Source organism: Tupaia chinensis, unplaced genomic scaffold (genome assembly GCF_000334495.1).
Source record: "Tupaia chinensis unplaced genomic scaffold, TupChi_1.0 Scaffold000610_1, whole genome shotgun sequence".
Classification (NCBI taxonomy): domain Eukaryota; kingdom Metazoa; phylum Chordata; class Mammalia; order Scandentia; family Tupaiidae; genus Tupaia; species Tupaia belangeri.
The window spans coordinates 877,978-891,100 of NW_006160129.1; the positions used below are offsets into that span (position 1 = coordinate 877,978).

Here is a 13,123-nt window from a genome sequence, read left to right on the forward strand (position 1 = left end):
ATATAGTTTGAGTCCCAGCCCTGGTGGCTTGAGGACACACTAGGTGCATAGGACACACTAGGCGCATATGCGTGCATGATCAAAAGCCCAAGAGGAAAATGGAGAAAAGATCATGGTGTGGCCATTCCCAGGGGTGCTTTCTCACTGTCCCTCTCCCTCTCATTGTATGTGTGTGTGTGTGTCTCTCCAGGGAGCACACACACCCCATAGCAAACTACAATAAACAACACAGCTCCATTTTAAAGGTATTCTGGGAGGGATTAAACTAAAGTGAGGTTTAAGTGTTTGTTTGCAGATCATTAAGGAAAAGGTGGAAGAGAAATGAGGACAGGGTTCAACTCAGTTGGTGATCCAAAATGGCTGTAGGCAAGATTAACTGGGGACTTTCCTGTTCGTTCCCTGGGACTGGCAATCAGGAGGTAGATGAGGAAAAGCTCCTTCCCCATGTTCGAACCTCTACATCCTTTAAAAAAAAAGAATTATTTATTTTATTTATTATTGTTATTATTCAATTTGACCAGAGACAGAAGGAGAGACAGCAAGAGAGTGAGAAAGCAAACCACCAGGTCAGGATTTGAACCATGGTTGGCCATGTGAGAGTCTAGTGCCTTAACCACTACGCCACCTGCCAGCCCCCGAACCTCTACATTCTAGAGAATCACCAACCATGAAAGCATGAGGCTACAAAGCCCTCTCTGCTGCCCTGGCCACCACTCCAGGGGTCCCTTCTCAGTCTACCCCAGACCTTCAGGGAAATGGGAGGCCTTGGTCTTGGAGAACATGCTTAGCAGGTTCTGCCTACACGCTCCCATCCTCCCTGCATGCCCACCGCCTTCGCCCCCAGCCCTGGTGGGTCTGGGCCACAAGGAGAGAAGGAAAATGTCTAATTCCTTATAGTTTCAGACTGAAGTTTCAAAGTGGATGAACTTAGTGATGGAACGTGTTTTCAAAGTCAGAATTCTCCCAAAATGTTACTGAGGAACTGGGAGTCAACAGAACGAGGCAGAGACTGTAAGTGTGGAAAATAAAGCCATAAAATTATTCAGACCCAAGCGGAGACGCCATTGGTTCCATAAGACACCTCAGATTTGCATGTTGGTCCTTGGCGACCAAGGGTCCATTCCACACCACTCTGAGATGCAGACCATTTTCCTAGATGGGCAAGCAAGCCCTCACAGCCCTGAGCGTGGAGGAGGGATGCCTCAGCCTACAGCTCACCCCACCTGGAAGTCGGCCTTTCTTCCTCTGGTTCTGGAGGTGGCCAGCCTCCACTCACCCAGCCCCCAGGCTGCCTTCCCAGAAGAGCTGAGGCAGAAGGTTGTGCCCAGAGGTAGGGACCTCCATGACAGGGTAGGAGGATGTCACTGCGAGTGGGGAGCGCACACAGTCCTTCCAGAAGCATCTGTGATGGAGCTGGGCAGGCGGCCCAGGCTGGGCAGGCAAAACCTTCTCTGCAGGCTCTACTGCCACCCCCAAGGCCTGCTGCCCCTTTTCTGGTTTGCCTCTCACCTCAGGACACCCCAGTGAAGCTGGTGCCGGGGGAGCCCTGTTCCTGGAAGGTTTAGGTCGTGCCTGGGCCAACATCTACAGCAAAGCTTCGAGAACCCTTACAGAACCTGCCATCTCCCACTGCAGGAACTGGCTCATCTGCATCTGTTGGAGAAGACACACCCACTAGGAAGGTAAAACTTCTCATGTGGTTCTCTCATCACAGCATTTATGTACATTTAGAAAGCTGTGTGGAGGCCAAGCAGGTGGCATAGTGTTAAGGTGCCGGACTCCCACGTAGCTAACTGCGGTTTGAGTCCCGGACCCAGAGGACTGAAACTTACACTGGGCACATATCTGTGCATGCCCCAAATCCTGAGAGAATGGTGAAAGGATTTTGGTGTGACCATCCTTCCAGGGGGTGATTTCTCACTTTCTGTCTCTGTCTCTTCAGCAAGTGAACACACCCTAATAGCAAAAAATCTCTCTTAAAAAAAATAGCTGTGGGACAAGCAGATGGAGGAATGGTTATGTCACTGGACTGTTATGTAGTTGACCATGGTTTGAGTCCCAAACTTGGTGGCTTAAAACTCATGCCTGGTTGGGGCCAGCAGATGGTGGGTGATTAAGGTGCTGGACTCCCTAATGGGTGACCATGGTTCGAGTCCTGGACCTGATGGCTTGGTTTCTTACTCACCTTCTTTCTCTCTCTGGTCAAACCGAATAATAATAATAAATAATTTTTTAAATCAAACGAAATAATTATTTAAAGGAAAAAAAAATTCCTCACGCTGGGCACGTGTGCATGTGCATGCCCAAAATCCCAAGAAGAGAATGGAGGAGAAGGAATTGCAGCATGGCCATCCCCCCTGAGCGGTGATTTACCACTTTCTGTCTCCGTTTCTCTCTGTCTCTCCAGCAAGCACACATACCCTATAGCAAAAATTTCTAAAAAAAAATCAAAATAAAAAGCATGTGAGAACCTGCCAAGTGGCATGGAAGTTCAGGTGGCTGGATCCTACATGGCCAACTTGGAGGTTCAAGTCCTGGACCCAGTGGTCCAAACAACACCCCAGGTGCATGTGCGTGCTCAAAACCCCTAGAGAACAGAGGGGACTGTAGTGTGGTCATCATCGCTGGGAGCCATTTCTCACTTCCCTTCCCTCTCTCTGGGAGTACATGCATCCCGTAATGAAAACTAACTGAATAGACAGCTGCGTAACTGAACCGAACGCTGCCGTGACCACAGCTGGGAAGTTTAGGGGGTCGTGAGATCCCCGCTTGGGTGAGAACAGAAGCGTTAGTTAGGATTCAGAACAACAGAGTATCTGGTCTAGTCTTCACCTGAGACTGGCGTTCCACTGCAGCACCCCAAATCCCCTGCTTGACCATCCCCGGGACAGAGGGCTTCCCTTCCTGAGTCACTGATCAGGCCCATCCGCCAGCCCGGCCGCTGACACACACAGATGGGGCTGCTGCCTATAGCTCCTGCTCCCGTCTTGAATCTCAGAACTCTATAAAGGTCTCAATTCCTGCAAATACTGAATATTGCCTTCACATTCCCACCCAAATCTATCATAGCTAAAATCTCCAGTTTCAACTCGTCCTGGAGATTGGTGAGTCGCTTCTAATCATGGGGTGGACTGCATTTCCCATGATCCTCCCAGTGAAAACCAAAAGAACTGAACTATGACCTGTATGTTAAAGTACCTCTTTAAATGTTCCTCCAAGCTAACACTAAAGAAATCCACAGAAGGACCCCAGGGTCCCCAGGTAGTCACTGGGTGTGGCCCCTTCTGAAGCAGACTCTGAAGATGGCACTGGAACCTGTTCACCTTGCATGACTGGTGGGCACTCTCTCCTTCAGAGTCATCCCAGGTGCATGTGTGGTCGACCAGTTGCCAAATCTTTCCTTCTGCCTTCACTTCAGAGGTCAGTTTGCTTCTGTTCTTGCCCTTGTATAATTGATCTTTTTCTTACTTAAAAGTGGCATTTACTGGGACCAGTAGGTGGCGTGGTGGTTGAGGCAGCTGGACTCCCACATGGCTGACCGTTGTTTCAGTCCCAATCCTGGCGGCTTGCTTTCTCACTTTCCTTCTCTCTTTGTCTCTCTCTGGTCAACTTTAAAAAAATAAAATAAGGACAATAAATAAAATTAAATAAAAAATAATTCTAAAAAAAAAAAAAGAGAGCATTTACTGGGGACCAGCAGGTGGCATGGTAGTTGAGGTGCTGGACACTCCCACTTGGTCCACCACAGTTCGAGTCCTTGACCTGGTGGCTTGCTTTCTCACTTTCCCTTTCTCTCTCTCTGGTCAAATTAAAATAAATGAATAAATAAATAAAATTAAAATAAATAGGGACCAGCAGTTAGCGTAATGGTTATGTCGCTGGGCTCCCACGTAATCAACCACGGTTCAAGTCCCAGACTCAGTGGCTTAAACTCACACAGGGTGCGTGTGTGTGCGTGCCCAAGATCCCAAGAGGAGAATGGAGAAGGAATTGCGGCATGCCCATCCCCCCGGGGGGGTGATTTCTCCCTGTCTGTCTCTGTCTCTCTCTGTCTTTCTGGCGAGCACACGCGCCCTATAGCAAAAACCTCTCCAAAAAAATTAAAATAAATAATTTTTTTAAAGTGGCATTTACACCCTTATCAGGTGTCACTTTGTTGGTTCTTTATTTTCTGGGTTTTTTTGAGAGGTTTTCGCTATAGGGCGCGTGCGCTCACCAGAAAGATAGAGAGAGGCAGAGAGACAGAAAGCGAGAAATCATCCCCTGGGGGGATGGCCACACCACAATCCCTTCTCCTCCATTCTCCTCTCGGGATCTTGGGCACGCACGCACACGTGCCCAGTGTGAGTTTAAGCCACTGGGTCCAGGACTCGAACTGCAGTCAGCTACGTGGGAGTCCAGCGATACAGCCATTACCCCAACTGCTGGTCCCATCACCTTGCTGGTTCTAACCGGTCATTCTATGCCAGGGTTTCTCAACTCCAACTCGATGACACCTTGGCCCTGGTGATTCTTTGCTGTGAAAGGCTGACTGTCCTGGGCACTGCCAGGTGTTGAGTGGCATCCTTGGCCTCTGCCCACTAGATGCCAGTACATGTCCTCATGACTCAAGGCTGTTGCCATGTATTGCCTAGTGTCCCCCAGAAGGGCAAAACTGTCTCCTGTTGAGATCCACAGCTCCCTCCATCCTGCATCAAGCTTTCTGCATCCTGTAGCAAACTTAGGTGTGGCCAGACCAGCCTGCAGCACCAACGCTGCCCTGCAGACCAGGCCTGCACTGCATGCTGAAAACCGAGAGCCCCGGGTTTCCTGACCCTCATCTCTCACTACTCCCATCTCCTGCCATCCAGGCCACACCTGCCCCTCCTCTTAAGATTCCATGCAGGAGCTACCCTCAGTCAAAGCCCACTGGACCACTCTACCCTGGAGCCCTTTCCTCCGGCCCCAGCACCTCTTCCTGTCTGTACACACTCGCTTGCCCTCCGTCCATGCCGCCCAGCAGAGGTTGTCACCATACCATTGCTCCCTGAGCTCCGCCGTAAGTGCGGGACAGGGAGGTCTGCTGGACGCCCCACCTCCAGCAAGTCCAGCCCCGGATGCAGCACCTAGCGGACTCGTGACAGCTGCCTTCTCTCCACATGAAGCCTGGGCTCTGCTGGGGGCCTCTCGCAGGTGGTTTCAACACTTTCCCAGAGGACACTATGCCCCGAAAGGTACCAGAGTTCCAGCTACTTGTCCTGAAGGGGTTGCTTTTCGAGGTCCTACCCCAGGGCAGCACCTCACTTCGTAGGCCGGAGCCTGACAGGCCTGCCTGTGACCTGTGCACCAGGACTCCCTCCATTTTGGGAACGAGGTCTCCCAGGACGAGGACTGAGGTCATCCAGAGTATGGGAAGCTAGACAGCAGCTTTCCAGATCTGAGATTCCTAGGCATCCCTGCTGTGTGCCAGGCACCATACCAGGCTGCCCTGGCCATGAAAGCGTGATTTAGATGGGACCAGCAGTTAGCGCAATGGCTATGTCGCTGGACTCCCACGTAGTCAATCGCAGTTCGAGTCCCAGACCCGGAGGCTTAAACTCATGCCGGGTGTGTGTGCGTGCGTGCCCAAGATCCCGAGAGGAGAATGGAGAAGGGATTGTGGCGTGACCATTCCCCCTGGGGGGTGATTTCTTGCTTTCTGTCTCTGTCTCTGTGTCTGTCTGGCGAGCACACGCACCCTATAGCAAAAACCTCTCCAAAAAAAGAAAAGAAAAAAAGAAAGTGTGAGTTAGACACAGCCGGGCTCCACGGAGATCTTTGGTGGGGTGTGGGAGTGGCCTAGACCCCCCCCAACCGGTGACCTCAGCAAGGGCAGCCTGGGAAAGCGTGCACAGGACGTCGGAGGTGGCGCCTGCCTGCAGGTGCGAAGGCTGAACAGGAAGAAACGGACACAGGCGGGCTGGGGGCAGGTTGCAAGGTGGAGGCAACTTCATAGCAAACAGAAGGAAGACAGGTGTGAGAGGAGGGCAGACCAGACTGCACGGCGGGGCCAGGTCACGCTGGGCCTCCTAAACCAGGTAAGGCGCTTGGGCTGATCCGGGGGTGGGGGTGGGGTGCCAGGCCAGATTAGCACAGAGGACGTTCAGTAGAGCAGGCAGGGACAGGGAGTCCAGAGGGGAGGTGACCAAGGAGATGGTGCCTGGGGCATTCCTCCCCACGAGGGATACGCTGGTCACGTCTACCTTCCTCACACTGGTTCTGGGGCTGTCATCCCCCTGGAGAGGGCAGAAGTCCCTGCAGGGGATCCACAAACAGCCCCTCTGACTGCGGTGCAGCCTCTGAAGCAGCTGCCTGGTTGGGGTCCCTGCTCCAGCGCTCGCTGGCCAAGGCAGGCCTTCCCCGGTCCCGTGTGCCCATCAGCACCGCCATGGCTGAGGACTAACTGGGGTCATGGAAACACAGCACAGTGAGTGTGCAAAGACCAGATCTGCCCGAAGCACCCACCTCTCTAGCACCTTCCCTGCCAAAGCCCCAGCAGCCCACCCGGAGCAGGCCGGCGGGAGGCGGAGCGCTGAGGGTGCAGCCGCCTGGCCTCCCCCACGCTGGCCTAACCACTGTACCTGGGTGCTTGCTTACCTTTTAGCCAAGTCCCCGGGAGCTGTGACTACACAACCTCCTAGTTGCCCTTCAGTCCACACCTCCCACTTTGGCTGCTCCCAAGTTTGAGCCCTTTAAAGCACCAGACCCTGGTGAACCCCTATCCACCCACCTGGGAAGTCCACACTTGAGGGCTGTCTCTGATCAGTGGCCCACCCCTGTTGCCCTTCTGGGATGCCCACTAGTGCCCACAGTAGGTCTTTGCAGCCCTAGTCTGGCTCCACCTTTGCATCCCACTGTGAGAGGGATTTGCCCAAACACTCCGCTGTCTGCATCACGTGGCTCTCCGGCCCCTTGGGTTTGAGAATATGGTCTGAAACATGCCTCACCTTCCAGCCTGATGTGGTTGCCAAGGGCCAACGGGCCCCTTCCCTCCCCTCACCTGTGTCCCTCACCCTCCAGGGCCCTGCCCCTCCCTGTGTCCCAGGTGCTCTCGCACCCATGGCTCAGAGGCCCTCTTCACACTCTGCAGACCCTGCACGCGTCTTGTGCCTGGCCGTGGTCCCAGCACAGGGTGGCCGACGGAAGGGCAGGCCCCTTCTCTTCCTGTCTTGAGAGCTGGCAGCTCAGATGGCCTCTTCTGGGGATGACCTCTGCCCACCTCCCCCCTCCCCTGCTCAGCTCTTCTCCTCCTGCCAGGCTACAGCTGAGCTGCACGGAGCCAGCCTGGAGCCGCCCAAGGGAGGTCTGCCCTGCACTGCCTGCCCCCTGGCCCCGTTTGGACCCAGTGGACCCTCCAAGGTAGGTGAGGAGAAAGAGGTGATGGAGCAGGTCACTAGAGCTGGGGGGTGAGTGTCCCCCGGAGAGGGGTTGGGAGCAGGGGGAAGGCCTCCGTTCATGTTTGTCCTGTTCACCGGGGTTATTAGACCACGCGCACTTGTAGCTCCCAGCCCGGTGCCCCCGAGCCATATGCAGGGACAGACAGGAGGCCAACAGGTCTGCTGCCCATCACTGTCTGCAAAAGGCCAACCCATGCCAACCTCAGAGCCCACCGCAGTCTCTCTAAGCACCCCTGGGGCTAGAGGCAAAGGTTCAGTCCTGTGTCTACACTGGGGGCTAATGCACTTTTTTATCTCAGCTCTGGAGCCCTTGTCCCGTTTGCCCCTCCACTGCTGCAGCATGATGACTGTAGATATATGGGGTGTCTGCTCTCAGTGACATGTCAGAGAGAGGGGGCCTCTCCAGTGGGGCCTCATCGCCCAGTCTGAACAGGGCAGGGGTGAGATGCCTCACCCAGGAGCAATGCTGGACAGAGCCCCTTGAACTCCAAAGTCCTCTCCTCCCCAAGCCTGGTCCCCTCTGCCTCACCTCCCTCACCTCCTGGGCAGGCCTGGCCCCCACTCCCCTTGCTAGCACCCACTAGGGGCAAGAGGGTGGCTTCCCAGCTGACTCAGAGACCTGTGACCTCAGGGGGGTGCAGGGAAACACCGCGTGTCACTTCCAGCTGCACCACCCTCTGCCACTGCCCGCGGTCTGGGGACCTGAGCCCCCTCCTTTCCTGGTGGAGCGGCAGGTCTTGGCATGGCGTGGAGCCTTCCGGCAGCTGTCGCAGAGCTGTGGACTGGTCGGCTGTGCCCTCGCACCATAGTTGGCAAGTCTAGAACCACCGGATCCCGTTACCTCACCAGTGTGAGTTCTACCATTGCCAAAAACGGTGGGAGGCCCGCGGCGGCGGACCCGGGGCCTGTGCTGAGGAAGAGACAGGGACAGTTAGGACGGTCCAGGCAGGGGACTGATGCCTGCAGTGGGATGCGGCCCTTCCTCCTGGCTGCCCTGCTGTGGGAGCCCACCGCGGCCTCCTCCCTCACGTCTGTAACTAAGGCCGCTGCACCTCACTCTGGCAGGGATGGAGAGACCCTGAGGCTGTGGCCACTGCTCCCAGGAAACCGTAGAGGGCACCTCCAAGATGGGAAGGGCACACCCTCACCTGGGAGGCCCCCTGGGGAAGGGCCAGCCACAGGGGGCTATGCCTTGCAGTGTATTTACCCAGCTCCCAGCATCGCTCCCAGAGCTGGAAGCTCACAGCCAGGGTTTCCGCACTCATGTCCTTCTTCCTAGCACACTTCAAGAGGCGGGCCTCTCCCCTTGCCCTGGTGTCTTCCCTGGGGACAGTGGACAGACATCTGGGCAAGGGCCTTCCCCTCACTCCCCACCCCTCCCAGGCAGGGACACTGCCTCTGGGGCCCTCAGCACCACTGTCTCAGCCCCAGGGAATGGCAAAAAGGAGCCAGGCTGACGACCTGACCAGCCACACGGCATGCCAGCCTGTGCTCCCGGTACCCTGGGAAGGTGGGAAGGCTGACTGCAAGCTGCAGTGCCGGTGTGGAGCCTTCCCAGGACCCTGGTAACTCACCCAAACACAGCTTGCTCCACACTTGCACTTGGGTTTTACCTAAGGGAGCCAAAACCCTTGAGGTCACCTCAAATCTTCAGCAGGGGTGCAGGTTTTGTCCTCCCAGGCTTGGAAGGGACTGTTTGCTCCAAAGCCCTCTGGACCATATGACCAAATCGTAAATGGGCACATCTTCCAAACAGAAGCCCCAGCTGGGGGAGGAGCGGCCTCCCCTCTGTCCTCCTGCCCTCCGGGGAGGGGCGAGACTGACAGGTCTTGGAAGGAGGCCCCAGGAAGGACCTGTGCCCTGGGGTCGGGTGTTGGGAGACTTCCTATCCAGAAAGGAGCAGCCCGACTCTAGGCAAGGGCAAGACGCTCCAGGCCTCTCCTTAGGGTGGGCCAGGCCATCTGGGGAAACAGCAGGAACGGGGCTTTCTTGGCCCCACTGCAGCCACAGTACCAGCGACTTAGTCAGGAAGCTACTGCCACCCTCTCAGAGTGTGTGCGAGAGGAGAGGGGCTCTGCTCCTTGTCCCCATCCAGCACTGGCTGCGCCATCTTGGGCTACACCAGCCGGGAGTCACAGGGAGTCAGGGGCAGAGCTGAGAGCCCACAGCCACCCGCCCCGCCCGCCGGCGATCAATGGAGCCGGATCGGATGGCATTTCCACCAGCCTGAGGCTGGCAGAGCTGGGGCAGGGACCAGGATAATGGCCGGGATTGAATAAGCAAATGGAGTGGTGGGGGAGGGGCAGGAGCAAATCCACCAGCCCCTCCAGGGAGCCGCCATTGCTAGCAGCTCCAAACACCCCAGATAAACCAAAGGAGACGCCCTCCCAGCATGGGGAAGCCTTGACTCAGAGACCCCTGAGAGGCTGCTTTTGAAGACCAGTACAAAGTGCTTCCCAGACAGCCTTCCCACCCTGGCCAGGAAAGGCTGAGTGAGTTCCTGCACTGCATGGAGAGCTAATGTCCACACAGAGCAGTGCGCATGGAGGAAGGTGAGCCATCTGTGCGGGTCACAGACCCCAGGAGCCACGTACAGCAGGATTCAGGCTTCCTCTGACAGGGCCAGGGGGTGAAGGGGAGCCCTCTCCTACCCCAGCTGCCCCAGAATGGTAGACAGGAAATTGCATCTTTGGGACAAGAGCCAGCTTACAGTGCCCTCCGTTCCCTCCCCCTTCCCAGGCACCGACTGTCACTGTGGATGAACTCACTGCCCAGGCCTGGCCTGGGACTAGCTAAAGAGGAGGCCCTGGCAGCCCGTGGTTCTCCCCCAGGGGCTGGAGTGAGGCCCCAGAGGCTGCCAGGCCTGTTGGCTGGCAGGGGGCACAAGACCAGCTCCCGTGCACCCAAACTAGTGCCTGCTTCTCAGAGCTCAGCAAAGGCACCCACCCTTAGCGCAGCCTGGAAGCACTTCCTTTCCCAGCTAGGCAGTCAGGGCAGAAACCTGGCCAGACTTCTAGGAGCTCCAGAAACGGGGGCGTCAGAGCCCTTGCAGGGATTCAGAGCCATCCCACCCCCAGGGCCATTCTCACTTGGACCCTGGACTCCCTCCTTCCCTGCCCCTCGGACCCCTAGCTGGGAGCCCTGGAGTAGCGTGCTGGATGGAGCGGGGCAGAATGGGAGCAGGCCAGCCAGGCCCTGGAGGGCAGTGGGTGGGGAGGAAGACCTTCAGAGGGGAGGGAGACCCACTTGCAGAGGCTCAGCTTGGAAGGGCATCTGCACAGGGACACAAGGGAGCCTGGGGGTCCTCCCAGTATGGCAACGGCAAACTGGCAGAAAGAAATGGCCTAACTGAGCAAGGTGACCCAGTGGGTAGCCAGGCTGGGTTCTGCTGAGCAGCCAGTTGAGTCCTGTCGCTCTCCACTGACAGCCTCAACCACACGCCTGCTCCCTAGCTCAGAAACCCAAAGGACTGAGCTGGACTGTCACCAGCCCTTGTCAGAGGTCCCTAGCTCCATCATGGGTTGTGTCAGGGACTGCAGGCACGAGAGTGCCCAGGTGGTCAGCGTCCCAGGTCAGCCCCCTGGCCCTCCCGCCTCAGTCTCTGCTGTCTAGAGCTTCTTAGGAACTCAGGGCTGTAGGTTTAGAGCTGAGATGCCTCCAGGCCCTGGGGAGAGGAGGGTCCATGCACAAACCTCAGCCATAAGGGCCAACTCCACACAATATACAGCTGGGGACCCGGAGCCGCGTGGTTCGGCTCTACCTCACTGACCTTCAGCCTGGCTCTCCCGCACATCCTCTTTCCCCACATGCAAGATAATTTAAAGAAAAGTCGGGTCAGCCAAGTGAATGGTGGTCAAGACAGATTAGATTCCCACTTGGCCAGCTACTGTTCAAGTCCTGGACCCGGTGGCTTGAGATCATACCAGGAGCATGTGCGTGCATGCCCAAAATCTCAAGAGAATGGATCGCGGCATAGCTATCTGCCCTGGGGGGGAGTTCTCACCTCCCGAACCCAAGCAATCTATAACAAAAACCTAAAGAAAAACAAAAAGTAGGTTCACCAGGTGGCACGGGGGCTAAGGTGGCTGGATCCCATATGACTGGCTGCGCAGTGTAAGTCCTAAATCGGCAGCTTGAAAAACACACCAGGCACTTGTGCTTGCATGCCACGAACCCTGAGAGATTGGAGAAGGGACGTGGCATGGTCATTCCCTGGGGGGAGGGGTGCTTTGTCACTTCATCTCTCTCTGCCTCTGTCTCTCTGTCTCCACTGAATACTAGTGCCCTATAACAGATTAAACAACAACACAAATTTGATGCCCCACAGAACTGCAGTGGGGAGTAATGAGATTCCGTGTACGATGTCACCAGCACTGGTGGACAGGGTTGAGTCAGTCAGGCCAGACCCGAGAAGTCACATATGGGTGTGTGGTGTATAAAGGGGAACACTGGGGGCCAACAGATGGCGTAGCAGTTACATCCCACATGGCTGAGCATGGTTTGAGTCTCGGACCGGTGGCTTGAAACTCATGCCGGGAGCATGTGCATGCATGCCCAAGATCCTGAGGGGGAGAATGGAGAAGGGATTGCGGTGGGTGATTTCTCACTTTCCCTCTCACTGTCTCTCTCTCTCTGGCAAGACATGGGCCCTAAGGCAAAAACCTCTCTAAATAAATAAAGGGGAACATTTGGACCTTGCCCCAGAATCTTCTAGAGACAGGACCCAAATCACACACGCCAACTCCATGCCCACTCCATGCCCACTCAGTGCTGTCCAGAGATGGCCCACTTAGGCAGCCTGTAGCTCCAGAAACAGTGGCCCCCCAAGAAACACCCAGGCTGACCTCAAGGACACCTCACTGACTGAAGCCACCTCCCCAGACTCTGCATGGCATGAGCCAGGCTCCATGCCGCCGGCTGAGGTCTCACCCTACAAGTGTGTTAAGACCCGTGGCATCCCTCAGGCCACCCCTACAGATGGTGACCTCCCCCCCTGCCCTGGGAGGCCCCATCTGCTGGCCCAGCTCAGATTGCCAGGCTCCCAGCTCCTCGTGGCCCCAGGCAGTGTAAGGTGATCCAGCTGCCCACCGAGCTGGTGCTGGGGCCAGCCAGCCAGGGCCCTCCTGCAGCAGCTGAGCCAGATGGGCTGGGGCAGACACGATGCAGGGAGGTGAGCGCAGTTGCAAGTCCCGCTTTTCCCATATTGGCACTGCACATAATTGCTCAGAGCGGAGAGACACAAGCAAAAATGTGCTAGTGCCAAAATCGGCCAAGCAGATGGTACTGGACACGCCTCTGGAGACTCACTGGCTGGGGTCTTTGTACCCCTGAACCCAGGGGTTCTTCGATGTCCATGCGCCCTCTGGGGCAGAGGGGATGCGGCTCTCCTGAGGCACTCGCGGATCTGTCTCTGCTCTGTTTATGGCCCTTCGGTAATTCACTGACCGAGACTGTTCACAGTGAATTCTACCAGTGCCATACACAGAACAGGAGTCACGCTCTCCAGTCTGCCTGCGACCCTGCAGAGAGACAGCCTCCCACCGCTCCCGCTGCCGGCACCCAGCAGCCTCGGGCAGAGGGGCCAGCTTCAGGCCTCCCACCCACTGCCATCATCTGCCCACCACTCAGCAGCCCAAGATGACCTTCAACGAGACAGGGAGAGGGCTGACCTCCATCTTTGCAGAGAGCAAAGTGAGAAGGTCCTACCA

The 13,123-nt window shown here is 56.3% G+C and overlaps 1 non-coding gene across 1 annotated transcript; it reads right to left on the minus strand.

Moving 5' to 3' along the window:
* Positions 1 to 12,833: 12,833 nt before the first annotated feature.
* Positions 12,834 to 12,895, minus strand: MIR183 (microRNA mir-183). Its single transcript, NR_129459.1, has one exon. It is a non-coding gene; the product is annotated as a microRNA mir-183 (primary transcript).
* Between the last annotated feature and the right edge of the window lie 228 nt (positions 12,896 to 13,123).